The sequence below is a fragment of the Dermacentor andersoni genome, chromosome 7 (assembly GCF_023375885.2).
Source record: "Dermacentor andersoni chromosome 7, qqDerAnde1_hic_scaffold, whole genome shotgun sequence".
NCBI classification, from domain to species: domain Eukaryota; kingdom Metazoa; phylum Arthropoda; class Arachnida; order Ixodida; family Ixodidae; genus Dermacentor; species Dermacentor andersoni.
Genome location: NC_092820.1, coordinates 118,060,783 through 118,085,377, shown reverse-complemented (window position 1 = coordinate 118,085,377; position 24,595 = coordinate 118,060,783).

The window sequence follows — 24,595 nt, the reverse complement described above, 5'->3', positions numbered from 1 at the left end:
GGAAAAACAATAGCAGAACAGAAAACAAGAGCGTAGTAGCCGGAATAGTTTGATGAGAATTAATTGGACCATGTCAGTCGTAAACTTGCGCTGTCGGAGCAGGAACCATTGACATACAGAATAATTAGTCTTGAGGCAAAAGATCTACGTTACAATGCGGTAAGACACATGCAGAAGTAAAACACCATGGTTTCCCTATTACCTGTGCACTGCCTTGCCCATGAGAACTAAAAGAAAAGAAATTGCGTCTATTTTTATAGCGAAAGGTAAAAAAGCGAGGACTGTGTCCTTTATTTGACCTATAATAAAATCTAGACGCTTAGATGAAGAAAAATGCATCAAACGCCTTTGTAAAGAAGTCAGCGTCATTGGGGATATTCTTCCTCGTAGAAATGACTTTGTGTTAAGGTTCAGGAATCTTAGAGAACTAAATAAGGACAAATCGGTGAACTAAAAAAAAATTTAGCTTTGGTGACACCAGGCCGGATTTTTTAGATAAAAATCATTTCGGGTGCCACTTGCAGAGCAAGTACCTGTCCCCTGCTTTACGCCAACATATCTGGGCTATAACGATTACGTACGATTTTGTGATTTTCGGTTAGGTGCGGGGCCCGTTATTACCCTTTTAATGTGATACCGACTAGACTCGCCCTTTGTAGAGGCTAAGGTAGAAAAAAGACGTAACATTTAATTTGGTCAAACGTGTGCACTGAAACCGAAATGTCACCAGGGACGTGAAGTGGCACGTGCGCTACTATTTCAGAACATTTTGCAGATAATTTGATCTCTGCCTATGTCATTATGTTACCCAGAATGGTCATGCGTTGAGAGAGAACTGGACTGTCCTGAACTACAATGTGCAAATCGGTTTTCAATTCTTCGCAATTTGAAGTAATGGCTTTGGCGAGCTGTCCATGATGTAAACCTGTAACGCAAAATTATATTTGATACACAAGAACAGTGTATTAATCGGATCAGACGGAGCGTCGTTCTTGCGGCTACTCCTGTAACTAGTGAATATTCTAGTAAATTCAACGTCGCATTCTATCTGAAGTTAATCTTGCAGATATCAAAGGAACTATAAACTGGAGTGAGGCATATTCCTCACAGTACAGATAAAGCAGACAGCATGGAGTGCATGTTTCCATGGAACGCGGATGCAAACAGTACTCAGAGCTGTGGTCCTATTTATAGTCAGTTGAGAAGCAGTGCAAAAAAATATAGATTGCAATGAGCACGAGCTAAATTAGAAACATTTCACCGTTGGCATGGAAACGCGAAATAGCGTTAGCAATGAACCGGTTAGGTATACGAAGACAAAAAAAGTAACGCATTTTTCACCGCGTGGCCTGACCATAGGCTAATAAGTGTGAGGAGAAGACTTCGGTCCCTCTCGACAAAACTTTTGCTAAGATAAGCTAAATAGCACCTAACCATTTAGTTGCCGTGAAAGATTGAATGCCAGACGTGGGGTACAAAACGTTTCTCAGCCTGGGGGTTTCGGAATCATTTTTACGAACTTGGTTTCATTCACGTGCGGTGATATCAGTGGACCTGGATGCTTTTGCCGCGGACCTCTATCAAAGTGCTACCAATTTTCGTCCAGGAATCACAAGGACGGCCTCTTTCTCCACAAGAAGGCACCACAGCTACAGGACCAATGTGTCGGGACGATAGCATATCTTCCTTTGGTTGCAAGCTTGGAGAAGCAAGCTTTTCGGTATTGCCAAGGAGAGGCTGCGAACCTTGGGAACAACTAAGTGGCATGGCACTCAAAGGCCCTCAACTGTGGACGCCAAACCATAGTCGTAATGCCGATGGGGATGCGTTCAAAAAATTGGGAATGTTTACCCGCCAGGGGGAATACAGTATTACTACAGGCATTGGAGTGATGCCCCCGCGTCCATCTTTCGAGGGAGCTGCGTACTTCTACGAGACTTGGGCCAAGGCATAAGCCGATCGGTCGGTGCAGGTGCATCAGCGGATGAGATCAGCTCTGGAACTGTTAGAGCGTGTGTGTTGACAGGTCACCAGGAAGCGGGAAAGAAATTTGTAGCGTCTAAAGGACAATTTGAAGACTGGGAGCCCAAGTAGCGCCAACAATTAAACTGCACCGCTTTATTTTTACGTTGTGCAAAATTGTATTTTACTCTGTGCAAATCTTAGAAATATTTGCACCATTTCAGGGTCCGAGAGGCTGTCCTTACATTTACGTTATTTCTGGTTATGGTGCTAAGCAATCTTGTTTAGCACCATATTTCAACACAGCCACCAAATTTCAATACAGCCGCAAAGACTTTTGTATATTCAGACGCTACCTGCGAATTAGCAAAACAAGGAAGGCAGCTCCAAGGAGTCGTCGCAGCTTGAGTTCAAAAGCGGTTTTAAACAGATTGCTCGAGATCTCCGTCTGTCCTCGCGAAAGTGATTAGCCAAAAGCCAATCGGCATATGTTCGGTCACTGAATCAAAGTAAATAAGTGCTATCGAACAGCATTTCGAATATATTTGATCATATCATTTCAGTAACAGACCGGTGAGCTGTAGAGACGCCGGTGACATTTTATATATATATATATATATATATATATATATATATATATATATATATATATATAGAGAGAGAGAGAGAGAGAGAGAGAGCAGAACTGCATGCATGTCCAGCATACAAGGTTCGTGGGAGCAGCTTTGTGGGTGCCTTCATATAAACTTTCTATGCACGTATATCCACAAATATCAGCGCAGCAGCCATGGACCGAGATATATGGAAGTGTTCACAAAGAAAGACATGGTTTAAATATTGTAAGGAAAATATGCAAAAAATGCGCCCTATTTGCAGGAATTCAGAGTTTCTATTCCGAAGTACATCAGGATATAAGTTGAGAAATCGAGCACTTGTGGCAGACAGTCAGCAAGTTCGTCATTTCTTGTGTTAGCAAACAAATATTCATAAAGATCTGAGACATTTCATGCCGCATGTTGTTTACTGTCTTCAGCACGTGCGATCAAATTGTGGAAAGGAACGACAGGGCAGGAAAGGTCTTCCGTTTTCCACTCACGCAGAAATTTCAGCGAAAGCCTTTGACTCACAGGCTTTCGGCTCACAGTTGTTTCGAGTTCCACTAGACCGCAACGAAGATTCTGCTCTCTTTGCGCATGGCTCCACGGGAGCGACGTTGGAAAAAAACTCTCCCTGACTCCTGTTTACGCAGGAATCCGATTTCGCCGAGCCCATGCAGCGAATCAAAATCGCCTGTCATGCGTGAAAGCGCAAGCTGCTTGCAGGACTTGTTACCCGCGCGTTGTTCGTTTTGTCTGTTGTGAAGAAACTGCGAACTGCAGTAGTATTGCACATTCATTTTACAGAGAGCAGTTCAATTACACTTGCACTGGTGGTTCAATCAAATCACACTGATTCTTTTCGAGAATATGAGAGACGTCCGACCGTTCTTTGTGCCTGATCGAGTGTAATTTTTTTTTTTATGCTAGAATCCTGTGCATGCTCTTGCAGCTGCTTCGCTTTTGTTCAGCGAAACTTGTCATTCTTTCTAGCGAGGTTGTTGAGCCTCTGGATCAAGGACAATAAAGGAAAAGATCTGTTTTCAGCAAACAGTGGCTTGAGAGACAAAGACAACGAATAGAACAGCAAACTTAAAGAAAAATAGCGGACATGGTCACGCGAACAATGCACTTTGATGACAATAGGCTGGAGTTGAGGGTTCCTTGCTTTGATAGTAATTTTTTCATTTATTCGACTTTCGCTCTAGTTTATTGGCTGATTTTGATAACAATGAAAATCCTAGCAACTACTGGGAGGCAGGCATTTCCACGAACACTAAGATAAAATTATTAGCTCAAGAAAACCCTTTAGCGAGGAACAATTTCTTCTAGCATTTATATAAACCTTATTCCTTGAAAAATGTTTGATGTTTTGTTTACTTTAGGTTGATTTACTTATACTGTGTATGCTTTATCAAAGCGTATTCAGATCAAATTATTTTCTTTGTACTTCAACTGCTTGTATTTAATAAGCGCAAATGCGCGATGCTATATTTTACAATTTGTATGTGAAATGCATGTTTCAATTTTGAAAGAATAGCACGCAGTTATGGAGCTCTCGGAGCCACCTTTGCAGTTAAATTTATATCCCTTGACGACATGAGCTTTCAGCGACCTTGTAACAAGTATATCGTGATGAAAATGTATGTCGTATCTGAGGAATTTGGCATTTTGGCGTATTGAAACATTTTTATTTTGTTTGCAGCTTATAAGACCTAAAGCAGGTGGCACAAAGGCCAGAGATGCTATTCTGGACATGCAGACCCCACCCGAAAATTTTTCTGAAACTTCTCTATACCCCACGGCGCTTAAAATGTTCTGTTATGAACTCCTGTGCATTTCTTTCTGTCTATTTTCATCGTTCTGTGCTTTAAGAGTTTCGAAATACACTGCTTTCTAGGTTCGAGTAAATAGCAGTCTTGTTTTGGGGCTGAAGCTTTTTCGTTAACGAAGTTCATTGGGTTGATTCTAATTAAGCTGACATTGTCAGAACACATTAGTATATTGCTCCAGCTTTCTTATATTGACCAGAAACCAATCTTTAGACGCTGCGAAGCCGCTACAGTGAGTGTTCTTTGTTTGTGAATTTAATTAAATGTCTATTGGCAGTTCTTGCTTTCATGAACGCATAGATAGCTTTGCCTTCTCTGTCACATTGTTCGGTACAATGACTGCACCAAGAATTTAACAGATTTAAGACTTAAAGCGGCTTGTCACTGACCTAGTGTGGTTCGCCCGTCAGGTAACCATTTTGTTTATTTGACAGCAAAGGATTAAGCGACAAAAAAGGTTATGCAAGAACCATGGACTGTGTGAATAGATACAAGCGAGGCTTTCTGTATGTTTGCAGTATTGACGGTAATTGACAGTAATTGGTGGTGGACCAATGATTAGGTTATTCGGTGCTTGGAGCACTGCAAAAGTGGTGAGGTGCCGTTCTTCTTCAGTGCACCACTTGTGTTTGGCCGTGTGGTACACAAAACACAGAGAGTGACGCGTATGCTCTAGGCGTTTTTGTGCGCAATTGTTTGATAACCTGTGGTGAAGTTTAGCACTATTACTTACTGACGCAGCGCCTCGCATTGTTGCAGAATTGTTAAAGTTTACTGAAAGACTTGTGCCTTACGTGCCAAAATCACAATCTATTCACAGGCACGCAGTAGTGAGAACTCCGGATTAACTTTGACCCCGTGGGGTACTGTACCTGCACCTAAAGCTAAGTATACAAAAGCACACGAATGTTTTTGCCTTCCGCCGCCATATAAATGCCACCGCAGTGGTCGGGATCAACCTGGAACCTCGAGCAATGCCACGGTCACTAAGATGCCGTGTCGGGTACAGAAGTGTCGATTTCCTTGGAGGTTGTTAGCCATCGTGCCTTCATGACACAGTCATTTTTCAGACACACCAGAAACACATCCTGCCGTATCTTGTATTCACATTTTTCGTCCACATATTCATCAACTGCAGCGGCGTGTAGTAGTAGCCTTTCCTTTATTAAGGGACCCCAGACGACGCATGCTTTTTGACTTTGTATTGTCCCTGTCCGGTACCGCGCAGATGAGCTGCCAGGAGGTCAGAATGGTAAAGTTGTTCACTAGTTTTGCGACTGCGTCGGCCAGTGAATGGTTAAAGCATCCGGTTCCGCCCCGTTCACTGTTTTCCCTCTCTATTCGTTCTCCTGGCTGTTGCACGTGAACACAAAGGCTAGCGCCGGTGCTTCTGCAATACTCTTGGGGGGAGACTGCAAGGTGGTCCCTCCCAGGGAGCTCCAAAGGCCATTGCGGCGACGCTCCTACCAAGCTAGACACGCATTTCGACATCGTCAATCTTTTGCTCTGCACACAGGTGTAGGAACGTACCATGTGCTCTCAAAGACCTCGCGAAGTGACATGCAAGACAGAAACAGCAGCAGCAGCCGCAGCAGCAGCACTGGAAAAGTCAAGCCTACAGGCAAAGAAAGCTTCGAAAGACGAGGTCTCTAGCGACAGCCTTAACTCGACTCCCTGTTTTGTTGAATCTACGTGCGCATATCCCACCCATTCGAAAAAGATGCATATCCGAAATGCCGCAAAGCATATCGCGTAGCACCGACGCGAGTTGTCATGCACGTTACGTTTAATAACAAACATTTTCGTTTTGAGCTGGAGTCCGGCATAACGAACCGACGATATGAAGCATCTAGCCAAGTCATCTTTCCGCCCGTATGGTATATCGCGCAAACAACGTCGTTAGGGAGAGATTGACAGCAGTATTTTCTAACAAGGCATGCCAGGAAAACCCGCCTAGTGCAATTCAGCAGAAGGGTTACACACCACGAAAGGAAACTGAGGTTTTAGAGCCAGGTAACTAAAGAAAGTAAACAAATTAGGATTCTGCTTTTAGCAAAAATGGTGAAATATACAGGCGATGCACCCCATATGCTTATAGTTAAAACGCGTTAGGCCAATTCAAAATGAAGGGAACTATACGAGCACCGAAAGTCAAATCAATATGGCACTTCTGAAGGAAGTCAAATGTGTGCACGAATTCTGCCCATAGGCAGCGGGGTAATACAAGTTAAAGCAAGCAGGCAAGACAGAGAGATGGCAGCCACAGAGAGACAGAGCGAGAGAGAGATGGCAGGTAGGTTAACCATCCACAAGTCCGATTTGCTACCCTGCGCTTGGAGAAGCAGATAAGGGAGTGAAAATAGAACTAACAGTGAAGAGGGAGAGCACTAGTTGTGTGAAGACTTGAAGGTACACACCCGGACAATGAGCGATTGTAGAGACCTGTAGACATCAAGTACTATAGCAAAGTCTTCGTTGCTATCTGAGCAGCGACGCGGAAGGCCATAGTACATGATCTTGGCTACTGAAAACGGTCCAGAGGTCATGTTGTTCGATGCGGAAGAAAGCACGGGGGATGTTACTCAAGCAGCTATTGTAGTCTTGGAATCAAGACAACAACGCCAATAGCAGTGGTCCCCACCGAATCTACGCATGACGATAATGATTGATACATATTGGGAATAAAATGCAAACCAAGGTGTACAAATGCGGTACAAGTGAAAGGATGCCAAGGCATGCCGCGTCCTAAAAAAAGATTTGTATTCTTTACTACCTATTTGCTTTAAGCTGCATCTTTCAAGATTATTTCGCGGTTTCTCTACTGTTTGACAGTTGCATTCCAACTTCATTCTTTCATGCCATTTTATCCAGATGTCCTTACATCTCTATTGTCTTCTTATATCACCTGTGTTAAAAAATTGTGCAAAGCATTTGAATTGGCTTTCATTTTACAGTACGGCCAGGACAGTGGCAGTGCATGTTGTGGAAGAAATAAAAGGTATAGTGCCGTCATCGGTATAAGCAAAGCGATAATATTTATTTAAACGTTTCCTTCTGTTTAAAGCAAGAAATTATTTCGTGGCCACACGTTTTTATTGCTATTCTTGTGCAAAGCAGTTTCCTTCAAGTATTCGCGGTAGAAGGGGTTACGACTGCATGTAAGCCAAATATTTGAGCAAAAGTTGATTATGTGCTCAACGAGAAAGCGGAAAGCGCCTAAGTATGGGAGTGTGGAAGCAGCAGCAACATACACATTTGAACGATCGTGTTTCCATAGGCGAAATACTTCTCATTCTTGTTTGCAAACACTTTAGATGAAGCGTTCAACGTATTTTGTTGACGTTAAATTTTCGTACTTATCAATTTGATTTAACTAACATCATGTACTCACACTGGCAGATGAACAGAAAGAAGTAAACTCTTCAATGGGGCAGTATAGAGCAGCACTAAGTTTCTTAAGCGGGTCACATATTTTTCGAATGTTTATTTCGCTGAGGCTTGGAGGGAAGGGGTTGATAGGACCAAATTACATATTCGTTTTAATTTCGCTCCCAAACATTGGAACAAGACAGGCAGGTAGTGCAACAAGACTGATTTTGAATCATGTCATGGAATTTTGGCATTTGGCTAAAACTCAGGGCAGCATCCTTGGTAAGTGAGCATGTAGATCCAAGTTGACAAAGCCGACATTCAGGACGTCTAACGCCAGAAAGCTGGCGCCAGATATGACATAAGGCGGAGAAAATTTCTCTGCGCAAGATGCGCGCTCTGCCAGTAATTACTCTTGGTGTCACTGCCAGTGGAAGGACTTCATCAAGGGCTACGCCTTCTCGCTCAATGACATGACTCTAGCTCCAGATATTGCAGTGACCCACCTGTTGTGGACTTTATCAGGCACACGACACATTCACGAGCTCTTGTTCAAATGATCTGGGCACCGAAATTGCCGGCGTATTGATTTTGAAAATGCAGTTTGACTGATTGTAATTACATAGCTTTGATGGATCTCCATTCCCACGCGGAATCGCACTATTATTTATAAGTTAGTTTAGCTTTCTTTTACAGTGCTGCAGTGCAGCCCTTGTCGAAAAAAAAGAAACACGATGCTTTCCAACGCGCGTTGCCTTGTTTATTTCCGTCTTTTCTGCCTAACCCTCTAATTAAGGTAAGAACGACCGCTTTGCGGTGGAAGAAGCGTAATATATTCATGAAGCTTAATATAACGTTACTCTTCAGTGCCCCTTAAAGATCCAATTATCCAGGCATCGTAAAAGCAACAGAACAATTTTATGAGACGACGCTATCGGCTAAACAGGTGCCATTACGAAGAACGCGCTCTTTTAAATAGGTGGAGGGTGGCAGACAGATAAAATGCAATGACAGCAAAAAAACTGCGGTACGCACGCACTAGCTGCCAATCTTTCCACTTCACCGCATTAAGGATGAACAGAATAAGCTGTAAAAACACCTTATGAAACTCTGTAACATTTTGCGAGCGTACGGGAAGTCTGGTGACTACAGGAGCGATCATGAAATGGGAAAATTTCCAGAATGCCTATGTGTATCTAGCAACCAGCGAGTTCCTGCGGATAAGCTGCATAGGCGCAGAATAAGAAAAAAACACAGAAGGCCTTGTTTAGAGTTTATGTTTTGGAGCAAGGATGGAGGCCTGATAAAACAGGCATCGGACTATAGAGCAAAGAAAGCGGACTGCCTTTCATACCGGCTTTGTCACTCAATCGACGTGGGACGATACCGGAGCAACGGAACTCTCAGGGTGACCGTTGCGCACGTAACAGAAACGTGAATTAAGAAATATGGGGAGTCGCAACGTTGGTTCAATGCTAATTGCATTACCACCGACAATCATCTAGAGATGAGTTTAACTGCAGATGAGTTCAATTTGCATATATTACATGGAAATTCTTCCAGAAATCCGAAAGAGAAGCCCAAGTGCACAATGTAGTGAACGTAATCCCTCCGGATACTTCTTGCGACACAGTACACAACACACACCAAAAGCAAGGACCAATTACGGGAAACAATCATTTCTCTATGAGTCACAAAAATAATGAACAGATACAGTGCATCTGTGCATCCTTCTTTACAGCATTTAAAAAAGAAATGAGAGATTGATTTCCTAGGGAAAATATATACTTCAAAATTGAATAAATGAGTGTATTCAAGCGAAAACTGTTTCTGCCATGAATTACATATTTTCGTTTTATTTTCAGGATTCACGGAATATGATTTCATTTAGTATTTTTTCCATTTTGTATTAACACAAATATCTTTGCATCCAAGCCCTGTTGCCAGTCCTTTATTATTTTTGGCATACAATTAGGATCCTTCTTTGTTGTTGTTGTTTTGCACATGTTGTTGCCTTATATTGCTCTATACGTTCGCTGACGTTTCTTTCGTGTATAATTGTACAATCGTAGCACACCATTAGAATCTGAAATGCCTAGTTGTACTTAGCCGTTGCTGTACATTATACTATAAATTTGAAGAATCTAGGGACCGTGGAGATTGCTACCATGAATTTTCACACTAACCAACGCTGTTGTAACGTGCAAAATTGAGAATATGTTTGTGATCTGCTGTCAAACCTATCGTTCGCGGGGGCCGAGACCTTTACGAGGGTTTATGCATTTAGTCTCAGTCTACCCCCGTGTGCATGAACGAGAAATGAAATTCAATTCCGTTCAATTCAACCACAAGTTTTTCACTTTCCAAGGTTGACGACTGGGCGTGTTGGTATAGCATATTAGAGGTTGGGTTGCGCGACATTTTGACGAGACACACAGAAGAGACACACACCACAGACCGCTCTGTGGTGTGTGTCTCTTCTGTGTGTCTCGTCAAAATTTGCACTTTTCCTTAGCACTGACACAATAGTGGCAGCAAAATATAATTTTCGTCGCTCGAACATGTACCGAGCAGATAGCTGGACCTCGTTGCATATGTTGTTACATACGGACCATTTCTAAAAGTACATTGTGGGGTTTTACGCGCCAAAACCACGATCTGATTATGAGACATGCCGTATAGTGGGGGACCCCGGAAATTTGGGCCACGTGCAGTTCTTTAACGTGCAGCTAAATCTAAGTACACAGGTGTTTTCGCATTGCGTCCCCATCCAAATCCGGCCGCTGAAGGCGGGATTCGATTCCGCGACCTCGTGCTTAGCAGCCCCAGCACCGTAGCCACTAAGCAAGCACGACGTGTTCGGACCGTTTCTAAGCGTCGGTTAAGTTCTCCCAGCGCTGCCCCTCGTAGAAGTTTTCCAATTATGGTGCGCTGGTGCGGGTAGACCGTGCTTCCGAACCCCTCTAGACAGGCTGGCTATCCCGCCCTCATATGTCGCGCGAAGAGCTTTTCTCCCCCGCCCCCCATGCTGTGTGACGGTTCCCGAAAGCGTACATGAAGGTCGGCACCTTCCGATGTAGTTTACCTTAGTCCGGACAAAAGCTGCTTTGCAGCACTGGAAGGTCGTTCAAGGATGACCAAGCGAGGAGGCAACGCTGGGCGGGGGCGGCCATCGGAGGGTAGAGCCCATGGAGTGTCCTCATGGCCGAACATGACGCTACTTGCGCGGGCCCTACGACTGGATGAAAATCACGGCACCTGCACGGGCTCGACGATTGGCTGAAAGTGACGTGACACCGACGGACTGAAGGGGTTATAAGGCGGAGAACCATCGGAAAGGGAGACACGTTCTTTTTGCCATGGCCCGCAGCGTCCGAGTTGCTGCTAGCGGCTGAGGACCTTTTGCTGTTATTTTACTTGTTTCTAAGTCCTGTACATAATGTGAGTAAACCTTCGTTTCTCCAAGTCCACCTCAACGTCGGCCAACTTCCGAATATTGCGTTCACCCTGTTATATCATTTGCTTTCTGTTTTCGATCACACATTTCGCAATATATACATTGAGACCCATACGAATTCGATAGTTTTCTTTCTTCTTCTCGATATGGTATCTTATAAAAACTGCGCTTCATTTCTTTTCGTTTCGGTGGAACTCTGGCTTTGACATCGGATCATAACCTCACCCTTGCTTCATATAAGCTGGCACTAAGATGGAATAATATGTTACACGGTGTTGCCAAACTAATCGTATTGCACTTGTAAAACTACCACATATATGCCACGAAAGGACGCTTGTTAAGTAAGAAAAGGAGCGAAAACTAAGGCCAGGTGGCAATGTCGCCTTGAAACTCCCTAGCCACTTCAGCCTTAGGGCATGGTTCCTTACAGCATCTAGTCCCGTGCTAATACATTCTGTTCGGCAACGAAGGAATTAATTGCATTTTCAAGAAAGCGAACATACAAGCAAGCAAGTTTGGACATCTTACGCTGCCGAAAATCGCCCAAATACGAGACTATACTCTGAAATCTACGTGTCCCACAAAGTACCGGTGGGGAAGTCAGGGCTCGCCTTTTTTGCTAAATAAAGTGAAGTTTTGCCGTGATTCTTTTCAGTAGTAATCTTGTTTTTCCCTATAAATTATTGCCATTAGAGCTTTCACCGGATGCTCTGCCAGTCTAAGCCAGGCTAAACCGACCTAATGAGTTATTCGGTAGTCTAAAAGCAGTAGCAGTTCAGCGGAGCTTTCGGCTCTCAAATATTCATACTTCGCGAAAGCGGTTCGTTTTCTGAGAATGACAGTGACTCTATAATCCCGATCACCTTTGTTGTTCTCATCACGCTGCCCCGTAATATTGCAATGCCACAGAGGAGCATCCACGCATACGTAATTAGGACGCTGCCATAACGACGCCGTGAAGCGAATGAAGATTGAATAGACTGTGAGACAGGGCAGAGTCACGAACAGGAGCGCGTGATATGCAGCCAAGCTCATGGCAGGGCTAGGCACGCCATGAATATATTGCATTATAAATTATGTGGGCAGCTTCCTATTTATGACCCTCTGAGGTCCCGACAGGCCTTCGTATACATAAGAAAGGGTACAAGGGTAATGTAAATAATATATTTTGCTATACTGGTGATAAGCATATTTTTTGTGCTTTAGCTATCCACGATAGTTTCAGGTGGATGAACCACTTACGCTATAACGTGATCATTGTTTTTTTTCTTCTTTTTGTTATTGCTAGACAATACTGAGTAGGCCATAACACAAATCTAACACTTGCGGTTCCGGCAAAATTGGCCTGTATTCTAACGCATAGGGTTGATTAGGGGAGGCTAGGTTAGGTGTGATGCTGCCTCCACTCGGTACTATGTGAGAACAAGCGTCTACATCGTTCTCATTTCTTGTCAAAGCCGCTAAAAACGACTAGTGTACAGACGTCACAAAAGAACTGAAACCTACGATTACGCAACACGTTTCGCAATAGAAAACTGGGCGATTTGGTTGACGGTCATCGTGTGGTGACAGCCACACGATGAACATGTTCTCTTTCTGCTTCCGTCTCTCATTATTATTACCATCATCATCATGATCCAAATTTATTCACATCGTTCCAGTTGCTCTGCCACCGTGCAAAATAAGACAGATCATTCCTTGTGGAGCACAGATGTATTCATGGGTTTAAACGAGAGTGCCTTCGTTGCAGCTACAAGATTCCAGAAAAAAGGTACAGCAGCTGTGAGCCCGGAAGGACGTCGTCGCAAAGCTTTGGGGTATTTTGGTGTAACTTAATTGCCAAGAAAAGGCGATCAGCGCATGCGCTATACTTTTGCTTGCATTTTCGTTGGCCTCCAATGGCAAAAAAGGGAACGCAGGATGCCCCCCTATAAGCAGACGCCGGCACTATGTTGCAAGGGTCATTACGGAATCGTCTCCAATGCCAAGCAAGTAAATAGCAGCGCACGTATCTTGTTCAATAAAAAGTCGCAGTTTCGCCCGAAAGGCGAATCATCGATTGCGACAGCAACTTAGAAGACAGCTATGAAGTAAGGATAGTAGTTTTATCGGCCGTATAAACTCGCATATATTCGCTTAGTGACTCAATTACAAGCATGTACCCGCCGTGGTTGCTCAGTGGATACGGTGTTGGGCTGCTGAGCAGGAGGTCGCGGGATCGAATCCCGGCCACGGCGGCCGCATTTCCATGGGGGCGAAATGCGAAAACACCCGTGTACTTAGATTTAGGTGCACGTTAAAGAACCCCAGGTGGTCGAACTTTCCGGAGTCCTCCACTACGGCGTGCCTCATAATCAGAAAGTGGTTTTGGCACGTAAAACCCCATAATTTAATTACAAGCTTGCTATCACCACGCACAAGCAAACATGAACAGACCACACTCGATAACCGCGGTCACTCTCTGTCAAAACGCCGAGGCGAGCAAGTGCGGCAGCAGCAGCTAGCGAAGTGAACTTCATGCTGTCTATCGCTTAGACTAAAACTGAGGGGCCAGAACACAGCATGCACAGAGGTATGAGCCGCCTGCAGATCACTTAAAAGACACCACGCGCGCGACCGCACGGCGACGCGGAAAGTACGCAGTTGCTGGCAGAGTAGAAGCCGCCCCCCTCCCTCCACCTCCCTCCCGCGCGGCCTCCCCGCTTTCCTCCCTTTCGCGCGCGAGATTTAGCCGCGATCGTCAGTTCCCCTTGCGTCCGGTCCCGAAATAAGCAGTTGCTACAGTAACCCAAAGCCGCCCCCCCTCTCTACCTCCCTCGCATCCCGCCACGCCCATTCGTGCGACGGTAGATGGCGCATACATAAGCTAAGAACAAGCGTACGTGTTGGTGCATATTTTAGGCACAAATAAATTTTTCATCGAAAAAAGCTTCAGTGTCTTGTTTTTGTCACCATTGTTTATCGTTTTGTTAGCGCTTCTTGTTCTACAAAAGCGTCGGTGTATACGTTGCCTGAGATAACGCAATGTAGGCATTGAAAGACAATGAAACAGTTGCTGCTGTGTTTTGCGAAGTGACATTATAATTGAGTTTTTGTAAGGCTGACAAAAAAGGTCTGACGGAGGATATTTCATTATATTCAAGTAACCAAATATAGCTCAGTGCTTAGCCAGCGGTTGGATACATCCTATACACCACGAAGGGCAATTCACTTGTACAGAACAAACTCTGCATAGCCACTGAGCAAGTATGTTATTGATGTGATATTATTGTAAGGTGGTTCCCTAATTTCTACCACCATCCTCGGCTTGTTGAGGAGAATATCGACACCAGCGTCGACTCATGGATCAACTCATTGATGCAACTGTGCCTCTAATTTGATATTTCACATTGTGAAGGAACGACCCTACTCCGTCGCTCGGATTTCGGCATTGCATTCGTTGACGCATGGTCACGCTTAGACAGAATGGCCGATAACGCCAGCTGCAACGGCCGTGGTAGAAGAGAAACAAAAGGACCCGTATTGTGACTGCTCTTCTTTCGAAAGCGAACAATTTGACCTTCGCGCCACCTTTAGCTGGTTAGATGGAAGACCTCTCATTAGGAGGAAAGCATCTCAGGAGCGAAGCACCTACACATTGCCATAGCATAAATCCGCACGAATGGCACATTGATTTCTGAAGTCAACCAGGGCGGAGTGGCACCATACGAGGCATATCCCCTTCAGTAACAAAGTATGGCGGATGTCGATAATTGCAGCCAAGCTCCACAACTTTATTCCATGGCGCTCAAGACTCAATCGCAAAAAAAAGACGTGAAGGACATCTCACCTTGTATGGGCATTGCAAACAGAACAGCGTGGCGCATAGTGATGTCCCTGCAATCGTGTCTGCAAAATATTAACGGCTGCATGACACGAAAGCTGCTGACATTTCATACGTAAGCTCACGTGCCTTTCTTCATAGTAAAGTCCACGTCCAGACAGAAGTCCAGGTTCCATGCAAAAATGCTTCTACGTAAGCCACACTGCCTGCTACGTCACCAAATATGGCACGTGACATCGGTGCCTTGTTTAGTGCAGACGCGCTGCTGGGAGGGCACCCCTCTACGAAACGAGGGAGAGAAAAAAGAAAACGACGTACGGCTGGGATGTAAACGTTACGCAGTACATAGGCTCCGGCATGAGAAGAGCAAGGGTATAAATAAAGAATTAAAGGATGCTTACGCTATCTGTTGAGCTAGCGTCCTGAAAGAATGATAATGGGAATTTTAAATTTCTACGATCTATTCTAACAAAGAAGCAATTCGGAAAACTCCAAGCGGTTAGCGGCTCCCCAGGCGTCACCGTGTACCTTCCAGTTTGACACACAAAGTCCTGAAGCCGGCAAGCAGGAGGGAAGTTTATGAAAAGGAAAAGTGACAAATTTTTGTTGGAAATCATTTATCCCTATCGAAAACTTCCAGTGTACGACCCACTTGTTTAATGGAGCCTGTTTAGGGGCCCTTTGTGGTGGGAGATTGCGCAGTTCCTAGTTAGTTTTCAATACTACGTAATAAATAAATAGTGGGCTACTTCGCAGCCAATGTTGTCGCGTTTCTTTTATAGAAAAAAAAAACTGAAGGGCTGAATGCGCAGGAAAAGGCATTTCTTGTGGGTTGCAAGTATAAAACGATGTTAAGAACACTTATTTCATCATTGATAAGCAAATGCGGCTCTTTTAACATCGCGTGAATCCCGACAGCGCCATCCTCCTAATACTCTGTGTTTACCAATCGCCAGAACACTGAAGCTATCTGCAGACACTGCTAGGCAAGCAGAGGGTTCACTTAACCTACCGCTTAAAGTCTGATGTTCTTTTCTTTGCCCGTATACTGCGAAACGCTTGGCGCAAAAAATCCGTGCACATGTCAATGCGGCCTGTCTTAAACGTATATTGAAGTTTGTGGCTACACCGCACTTGAACTCAATCCTCTATCCGTCTCTATCTTAACCTCCTCTTTTTTTCCTTATCCTGTGTAGTTTAGCCCAACGGACTTCATCCCGCTTAGTATTTTTGCCTTTCCCCTTTCTCTAACCGGAGGCTTTGCTCTGCAATACCTCTGCGGGGCAAGCTGAAACCTATATCCGTTCGTAGGAACACGCAGTGCATAATCCTCACAGCGAACATACTATTAGAAAAAAAAAAAAAGGCGGCCGTGTAATGGAAGCTCTCATATCACTTAGCAGCGTTTTTTTTTTTTTTTTTTTGCGAATGCTGTTGCGTGCTTCCCGTACAAACATTGCATTGGCCCACAGTCAGGACAGGCGAATGAATCTCGGAACAGCAGCCTCGGAAAAACTGGTCGATAAGTACAAAAAAAAGAAGAAATAGTGAAAGAAGACACTCTAAACCACAGCGCTGATTATACCGCTAGTGAGCGCGTTTCTATATTGCGCGCGACATCCGGCTTGGACTCGTAAAAGGCATTTGGTGATCCAATCCTTCAGTTCCGAGTTTCCTAAAGAAGTTCCTTCTTGAGAAGTTCCATGAGAGCGGATTAGTTAGAGGGAAAATATTAGCGCATGTCCTGAGCCACAGCGACACACCCGTGAGGAAACAGTGCCACGCTGTGCTAGACGCAAGAACGCAACAAAATGAGCCACAGAGCGCCTCTTGTGTTAGAATGCAGATAAGTAACGAGCAGCTAGAAGATACGGTGAGGAACTCGTAACCAATGCAATGACGCGTGGCTTTTTTCTCGTTAGCATCAAACTCTGTTCCTTTCCTTTATTTGAGCCTTGCATTTTCCTGTTTTCTTTCTCCCCATCTCACTTGGCAGTCATCGCCAGCAGTCGTTGATGGTTTTCCATCTACTTTTAAAGACCTTTAGGTAACTTTTTGTGCATATTTACGTTTGTAATTAACGTGGAATTACAATTGCAGTCGATGTACAGCGAATGTCTGTACTTGACCTCAGCGTCAAGCATCATGTTTTAATGACTGTGGCGTAACACCTAGCGTCGCTCTTATATTTATCGTTACTCCTGTACACTCTTCCATCAACGTTTTGAATGTCAACATTTAACTTTACGAAAAAGGCACAATACATCAAAACACCGGTCGGCACATTACCATTGCTTGAGGCGGAGAGTACCAGTTACGTGTAAAATGCCCGATTGCGTAGTTTATTGCTAAAGACTATCGTGTTTCGTAATGCACCCACATGAAGGGAAGAATGCATTCGGGCGTTGCTTTTGTTGTGGAACTCCGAACCTGCCATATACAAAAACACAAAGAATGCATTTTCCCCTCATCACAGCCTTTTGCAATGCTTGAATGGCCCGCAATCCCGACGGCATGCAAATGAGTTTCCTCGCAATGCAGTAGCCGGGATGAAACAAACACGGTGCAGTCTAATCAACAATAATAATAAAGGCAGTGTTATCAGCGCACCAAGAACGGCACACAGTCCACAAAGACCATGGTTTTCGGGCGGCGCTCTTGCATATCTTTGGGCTGGGCACGGACCATGGCTTTTACGACAGCTTTTTTTTTTTTTCCTGTCTCTTTTGTTTCTTCACCGCTTAGGCACACTGACTTCATAATGGAGAGGAATGAAGAGCATCCAGAAACAAACACCATGCCGGTGGCGGCTTCACGCTATAGGAAGCTTTCACGCGCACCTCTGCTGATGATAAACAAACCTCACTTTAATAGCAAGAGAACGCAACAGAAGTGAGTAATCCCATGTGCCGATATTGAACCGAGTACGGGGAAGTGATGCGCTACTGCCAGATAAAAAGCATTGTTGACGCAGTTACATGCGCGTGTCGCTTTCGGGGTGTTAGCGTTTTTATTCATCACCCTGTTTTTGTCTTTATTTATTCGGTCTGTCTTGAACGCTCACTCGGTTTTATTTTTTTTTTATTTATTTGGGCAACATAAATACAAGGTTTGCCCGCAAGGTAAGGCAAAAGGAGGGCGTAATCCTCCTGACTAAGGCAACTGCCAACTCTATTGTACTGAAAGAGGTTCTAAATTATTTCTACCTCTCTTTGATTACGACTGCCGATGTATTGTGCGTGACGGTTTATAGTTTGACTTAGCTCGCGGAACCGGAGTCCTCTCGCATGTTTTTCTTATGTACATGGAAGCGCTGTCCTAGTAAAGAAACAGAAAGGATGACGCGCAAAAGCATTTGAATAATGGCAAACTGTGTGTTTTTTTTTCTAAAGCTAAAACCTTAGATTATTATGTCTTTAGGTCGCGTTGTGAGGTACAGAAAAAACGGAGCGTGCCCGGAAAAGGAAACAGCAGCGCCGGAGGCCATTGCGGGAAAGGGAAACAGGGGCGATGGAAAGAAGGAGGAGGCGGAGGAAAATGTTAGGAACAGCGCAGTAGCGGCGTTGAGGGCAAGCGCGATGACAGCGCCTGTAGAGCGTTCTGGAAACGGCATCAACAAGCACACAGCGCACTCGGCCTCCTCGTATACGTTGGCGCGTGGGCTCAGATTAGAGTGAACTTGAAAATACTCTAGTGCTGCCACCGGCCGGGCTCTGGCGCCCGCCTTTTCCGCAGATGCCACGAGATGGCGCCACTGCTACCTCTTCTAGCAACTTTAGCCGCATTGCACAGTTACTTCAGTAGCTTCAGCTGCGGTTCTAACGCTCGTGTTTGTTGTATGGTGAATGCAAACACCCCATAGTCAGGGGAATCACTGCGTGCCTTAGCTCTTTGTTTTTATTTTGGCGACCAATATATATGTATTTCTAATTCATATTTACCTCGCGCGCTCAGAACCTTCGCTACACAGCGATCACGATTATTTGATTCTTATAGGCGTACAAGTTTGACGTGAATTCAGTGTAGTTGCGATGCAGGCTTAGTATACAGGAGATTACGGTACAGGATGCAGCTATCTGCATCAAACATGACAACAAGGATATCTCTTTATTTCACTCATTTAACAGATTTTCAAAAGCATTACAAAGATTCGCAGCAAAAATTAGACGTCAGTTAGACATGAGCTAAACTCAGCAACTACTGAACTTTAAGTGTTTGGCTGCTTCGAAAGTGGTGACGTAAGAAAACTGTGACCGCATCTACAATTCCCTCAGAATGGTCAGGACAACCAAGCTGTTGTTTTACACGTTAACTTAGATTAGGGTGTCCAGCACGCTGCCGGAGTTTAGCTCCGGCAAACTGAAACTCATTGAGAAATCTTTTTTCTAGATCAAGAACAAACCGATATAACAGGCTAGAAGGGTGAAGAAAACCACCATTGTCCTTCATGTGTGTTAATTGTGCTAAGTTCATATTTTCAGCCGACTTCCTTTGCGTTAGAAGGAGTTGCAGACACTCTTGGCAGCCTGTCTTCAGTGGTTTCGCGCAGAATATATTTGGCTAGATTATATCTGGCAGTATATCTGCAGAATATATGTGGCGAGATATATTTGAGCAGAATATATCTTCGCTCGAAGTGGTACTCGCAAACCACCGACGACTCGGGCAGAGGCTTGCCATCCCTCCGGAGGCTACGCTCCCACTTTCTACGGAGATCTTCGTCCCTTGGAGCTGCAAATAACGACGCCTTCGGAGCGCCGGGGTAGCCGCTCCGGCAATCCGGAGCTAAACAGGGTGTGAATCCGTCCTCCGCTTCGGCATGTCGCAATCTACGTGTCCTCGCAATTCGAAACGTCTGCAAGGCACTCCAGTAATTTTAAAGAACACACCGGTACACGTGCATACGTAGGTTCATGGCTGCCGACTGAGCGGTTCGCGAGACTCGGGAGCCGGGCAGCCGTAGCCATACGTGCCGTCCTTAGGAAAAGGCGCAGTAGCGCCAGGGGGAAACCCTAGCGGTGGTCTGTGGTGTTCCCGACCGCCACTGGAGTATGTTCTAAATCACTATAGCTCAGGGCTTTGTTCCAGGTCGCTACGAGTGACGACGCACCAGGCCATTGCCGCGGGCGGGGAAGACCGAGAAAGTACGCCACGGAGGAAGAAGTTAGTGCAGCTCGAAATGCGACTCGTCGTAACCGCCGTCTGGAGGATGCGGCTATGGGTGAAACTGCGGCACCGGCCCTACGAATGCAGCATGGGGCCTTAATGCGACGCAAGCGTTCTGGGAATGCAGAATTGGTGGAGACAGAGAGAGAGAGGCCACTGCCGCACATACAAGACGAGCCGCAAAGATCAGCAGGAGGTCGACAGAACGTCCAACTGGACTTTCGCCTTGACGTTCTTAAAAAGTTCCGAGCATCCCCAGTAATTTACATGTTTTTGTCAGTAAGCCGCAATAGAAATCTAACTCGGAGGAGTTCCCTTACCTGAAATGCACTATTTGCCAATTTATGACAGTACGTCTGGCATCTGTCATTATATTGGACATTCCTTTGCGGCAAGCCCTAATTCCAAGCGTTACTGCTTGGAATTCGAAGGAATTGCATCTCAACACAGTCTCAGCATTATTACAAAGTTGTTCATTCCGTTTGTTTGCTCCAAGCAGAACTACATAGTCATCGCTGCCTATTACGATGCCATGTGCGCTTTTAAATGAATTAATTCAACGCTTTCGTTCGTGTAGATAAATATTTGTATCCATACGTCTATTAATTAAAAAAATTCGAGGTAAACATTTTTCTTCTAATTCATAGTGTTATAGACATTGTTTCATGCTTCAATATATGTCTTCTTTATGGACCTTCAACCGAGTACACTGTAGGTTTCAGGTTTCCAAAGATAGGGACCATTTGAAAATATTTAGGGTTATCAAAAAAGACAAGTGAAATGCACAGCGATGCTTCCGTTTTCCTGAGCACTTAAACGCCATTTAGGGCACTACCTCGTTCCGTAACCCCTGGACGTATCCTTTTCTACTCTTCGCCACGTGCCATTTCGTCTTCTACCGAGAATTATCTGTCTAGTCAACCACCAGATTGCTGAGCGCAGTGTTAGCTGATCTCGCCGTATTGTCCGGTTGACAACACAATGCCTACCTCTCCAAAGCCGAGATTAGGAGAAGTTTAGCGCCTAACGTGTGGACAATACAGGAGCAGACACGTAACGGATATTCGCAAAGTGAAGTCTTGCACGAGTGGAGAAAGCAACGCCATTGTGACAGATTCACTACGCTCATTAAACAAGAGCTAAGCGCAGGTCGCTATGAACAGTCTTTTTAACAACTAGTATAGTACTGTCACAAGAGATGTGCCTGCGTTGCTTAAAGAAATAGAAGGTCTTCTCTAACACCGCAGGAATGTCTCCACTGCGTCCCATAATCTTTCTGTCTTGTAGATGCTCTGCGATTCCCGCTCTGACGAGAAGCAGCATCTGGTATATAGACGTCCGTGGTCGTTGTGATGAACTGCACTACATTCGCCATCGCCACCACCCCGCACTTTTTTAAGCGAAGCTTCCTTTGCTTACTTTACCGGGTTTCGGGTACCTGCCTGGCTGCTGGGTCGGTCACTTTGTCAGATTATATATATCTATGTATATACATATATATATATATATATATATATATATATATATATATATATATATATATATATATATATATATATATATATATATATATATATATATCACTATTCGACTAAACTATCAGCAAAGTGGCTTGTACAGTTCTTGCACGTTCACAAGGCGGGTAGATAAGAATATTATTTATTGTCTTTTCTGGCCAATCGTCCTGAACGTTTGTGCCTCACAAGAGATACAATATCTCTTCATGGTGCTTGGTGGGTGTCACACTTTTCTGTGCCACACCTTCCACCACCATGTTTATGTCAACAAGTATCGTGCGTCGCCATCTTCCTTGTGAGATCACTGCGTACACGTCTCACACTGTGCATCAGCCTAAATTTGGAGTTTGCGTGCTGGCATAGCTTGCGAACGATGGCGCGCTGAAAGATAAAGTTGCTTGATGATGAAGTGACGGCTGTGGTGATGAATTAGAAATATTCAATGAGATTACTCGTTGCATTTATTTAATCGCTGTAATAAAGCGTCGCTTCAGAGAGATTGTAACATTGTTATAGGTGTACTTATATATATATATATATATATATATATATATATATATATATAAAGGACTACGGGTTTGTGCGGCCATCTGTGAATATTAATGCCATTTCTCTAAAACCACACGCGTCAGCGAACTCACCGCAATTTCCTTCTTTCCTTTCCTTCTCTCTCTCCCTGTGATCTTTGTTTTCCCCTGTCCCATTGCCCCGGTACAGGGTAGCCAACCGTACGTTATTCTGGTTAATCTCCCTGCCTTCTGCTTTTCTCTTTCCTCCTTCACGGATGGCGGGATGCCAACTGAGTCTTTCAACAAAGCAGCCTTATGTTTTAAACATTAGCAAACGCTCCTTTTGTGCCATAAGTCCTTCGTTAAAATGGCCGCCGTGTGCGTTCCGTTTGAGTTTGCACATTTATTCTCCCATGACCACTAGCCCTTTAAGATACTGTCTTCGGAATTGAAGAACAGTTTTTTTGTTGTTAGAAAGATAGAAAGATACCTAGAAAGCGGGTCAGGTCTGCCTATCACGTTATCACCGTAAAAAAAAATGTGCAGCAACTTTCACCGATGATTGCCAAAGTGAGCGAAAAGCCGGAAACTAAGAATACAGTGACATATGCGGTGCTTATTCAACGGAAAGATATAGTTGCATAGGTGCGCCTAATAATTACGTTCCCTCACTTGTGTTTCGTAAAACAGTTTCCGTTTTACTCTGTACGACTAATTTCACCGCAAAAGTACATCTTTGAGTCACTTGTTTTCGGACGAAACTTGGAGGTCTTGGCAATTTTTATGATCTCCCTGTACCCATCTGTACATTTCTCGCGCGACAGAAATTGCGTTGCAAAGGGATATCACTTGTGGTGTCGTCTTCTCGTCTTGTGTCTCGTCTACGTTTCGCGCTGTTAACGCCAGAAAGGGGTATGATGGTCGGCTTTACGCCAAGAACGCGGGCTTTACATCGGCGCTTGCTTTTGCAGATAAGTTCAACCACCGACAAGAACTAAAATGGGCGGAAGATCCAAGGAAAGATATTCGCTGCAAGAAGAAAAAGAAAAGAAGAATAGTAGAAAAACGCAATGGCTCAGATTACAGGCGGTCATGCACATGGCGCCGTTCCGTGAACAGCAAAATGTTTCGTAACGCGCGTGCGCGGTGATCTCCCCCCTTTACGCGCATCCACTGGAGCGTGCCAGTGGCTCCTCTCGTTAACGTTAAGAGGTTATCGATCAAGATGGGATCGTCCTTCGGTCCACGCTGCTTACATTGTACCAACGATAGAGCTTCTATAGAGCCATCTCAACGTGCTCCAGTTGATTCCTGCAACGCGATGGCGACAGCCCTGGTAGCCGGGCCGGTGAGCGCTGGGGAAGAAAGGTCATTTTCACGGTGCATTGAATATTCCGGAAGGAAAACAAAATAAAGCCGTTTATATATCATCGCAATAAAAGCAGAAGTGAAGAGAGCAGAAAGGCTTCCACACTATTGCATCACCTGCAACCCCACGGGTGCTGCGAAACGTTTTCCCACATCTTTTAGTCTTTTTTTGGGCAGTTCACTTTCTTCTTTTCTGGTACATGATTTCTATGTGGTTGACGTTGCATTCGCCGTCATCAGTCTTTCGCAGCAGGCGATGCTCTCCGAGCGCCAATTATGAGGCAGTCAGTAAGGAGACGAAGCTCTCCGAGCCGATCGAAGCAACGGGATATGGAGCGAACCGAAACAAGGTTTCCGGGGGGCAAGGGGATGTGAGTGCTGCAGAAGTGCATCGATTTACGGTCCTGATTTACGCTCGTGCGGGGTTTCACGCTCCGCTCGCTACTTTGATTAGATGGGCACCTCTATCCCAAAGTGTCACCTGCCGTAACGTTTAAGCGGTCGTTCTGTCGTATTCTGTCTTCGACTTCGCTTGTGCAGATGCCGTGAAAACGAAGACTGGATGGGCCAACTTTCTTTTGATACATAATTAGGGAGTTCTAGTACAGTGCACGTTACGTAGGTGCGACTGTGACTTCATCACAGTGAGTGCGCGCATAACTCGAGATCAAAACGTCATAAGCACGAGATCGGGTTGTGCGCCTATAAATCGGGGTCCTCACGTGTCCGCTGCCGGCATTTCTTTGCGTACTTCTTTCACGCAATATAATCGCTTACATGGTAGTACCAACGACCGAAAAGCCCATAGCCACTATTGCAAGAGTGCACAGCGCCACAAAGACATAATTACTGCTCACACTATGAACATAAAGTAACAAGATAAATAATCTGATAGCATGGTTATTGATTACATCATAATAATGTCCATGACAGGCTCTTCACCAGCCACCGCATGCCGCAAAAAGCTTATATGCAGTAAACGCTACGTCACGGAGG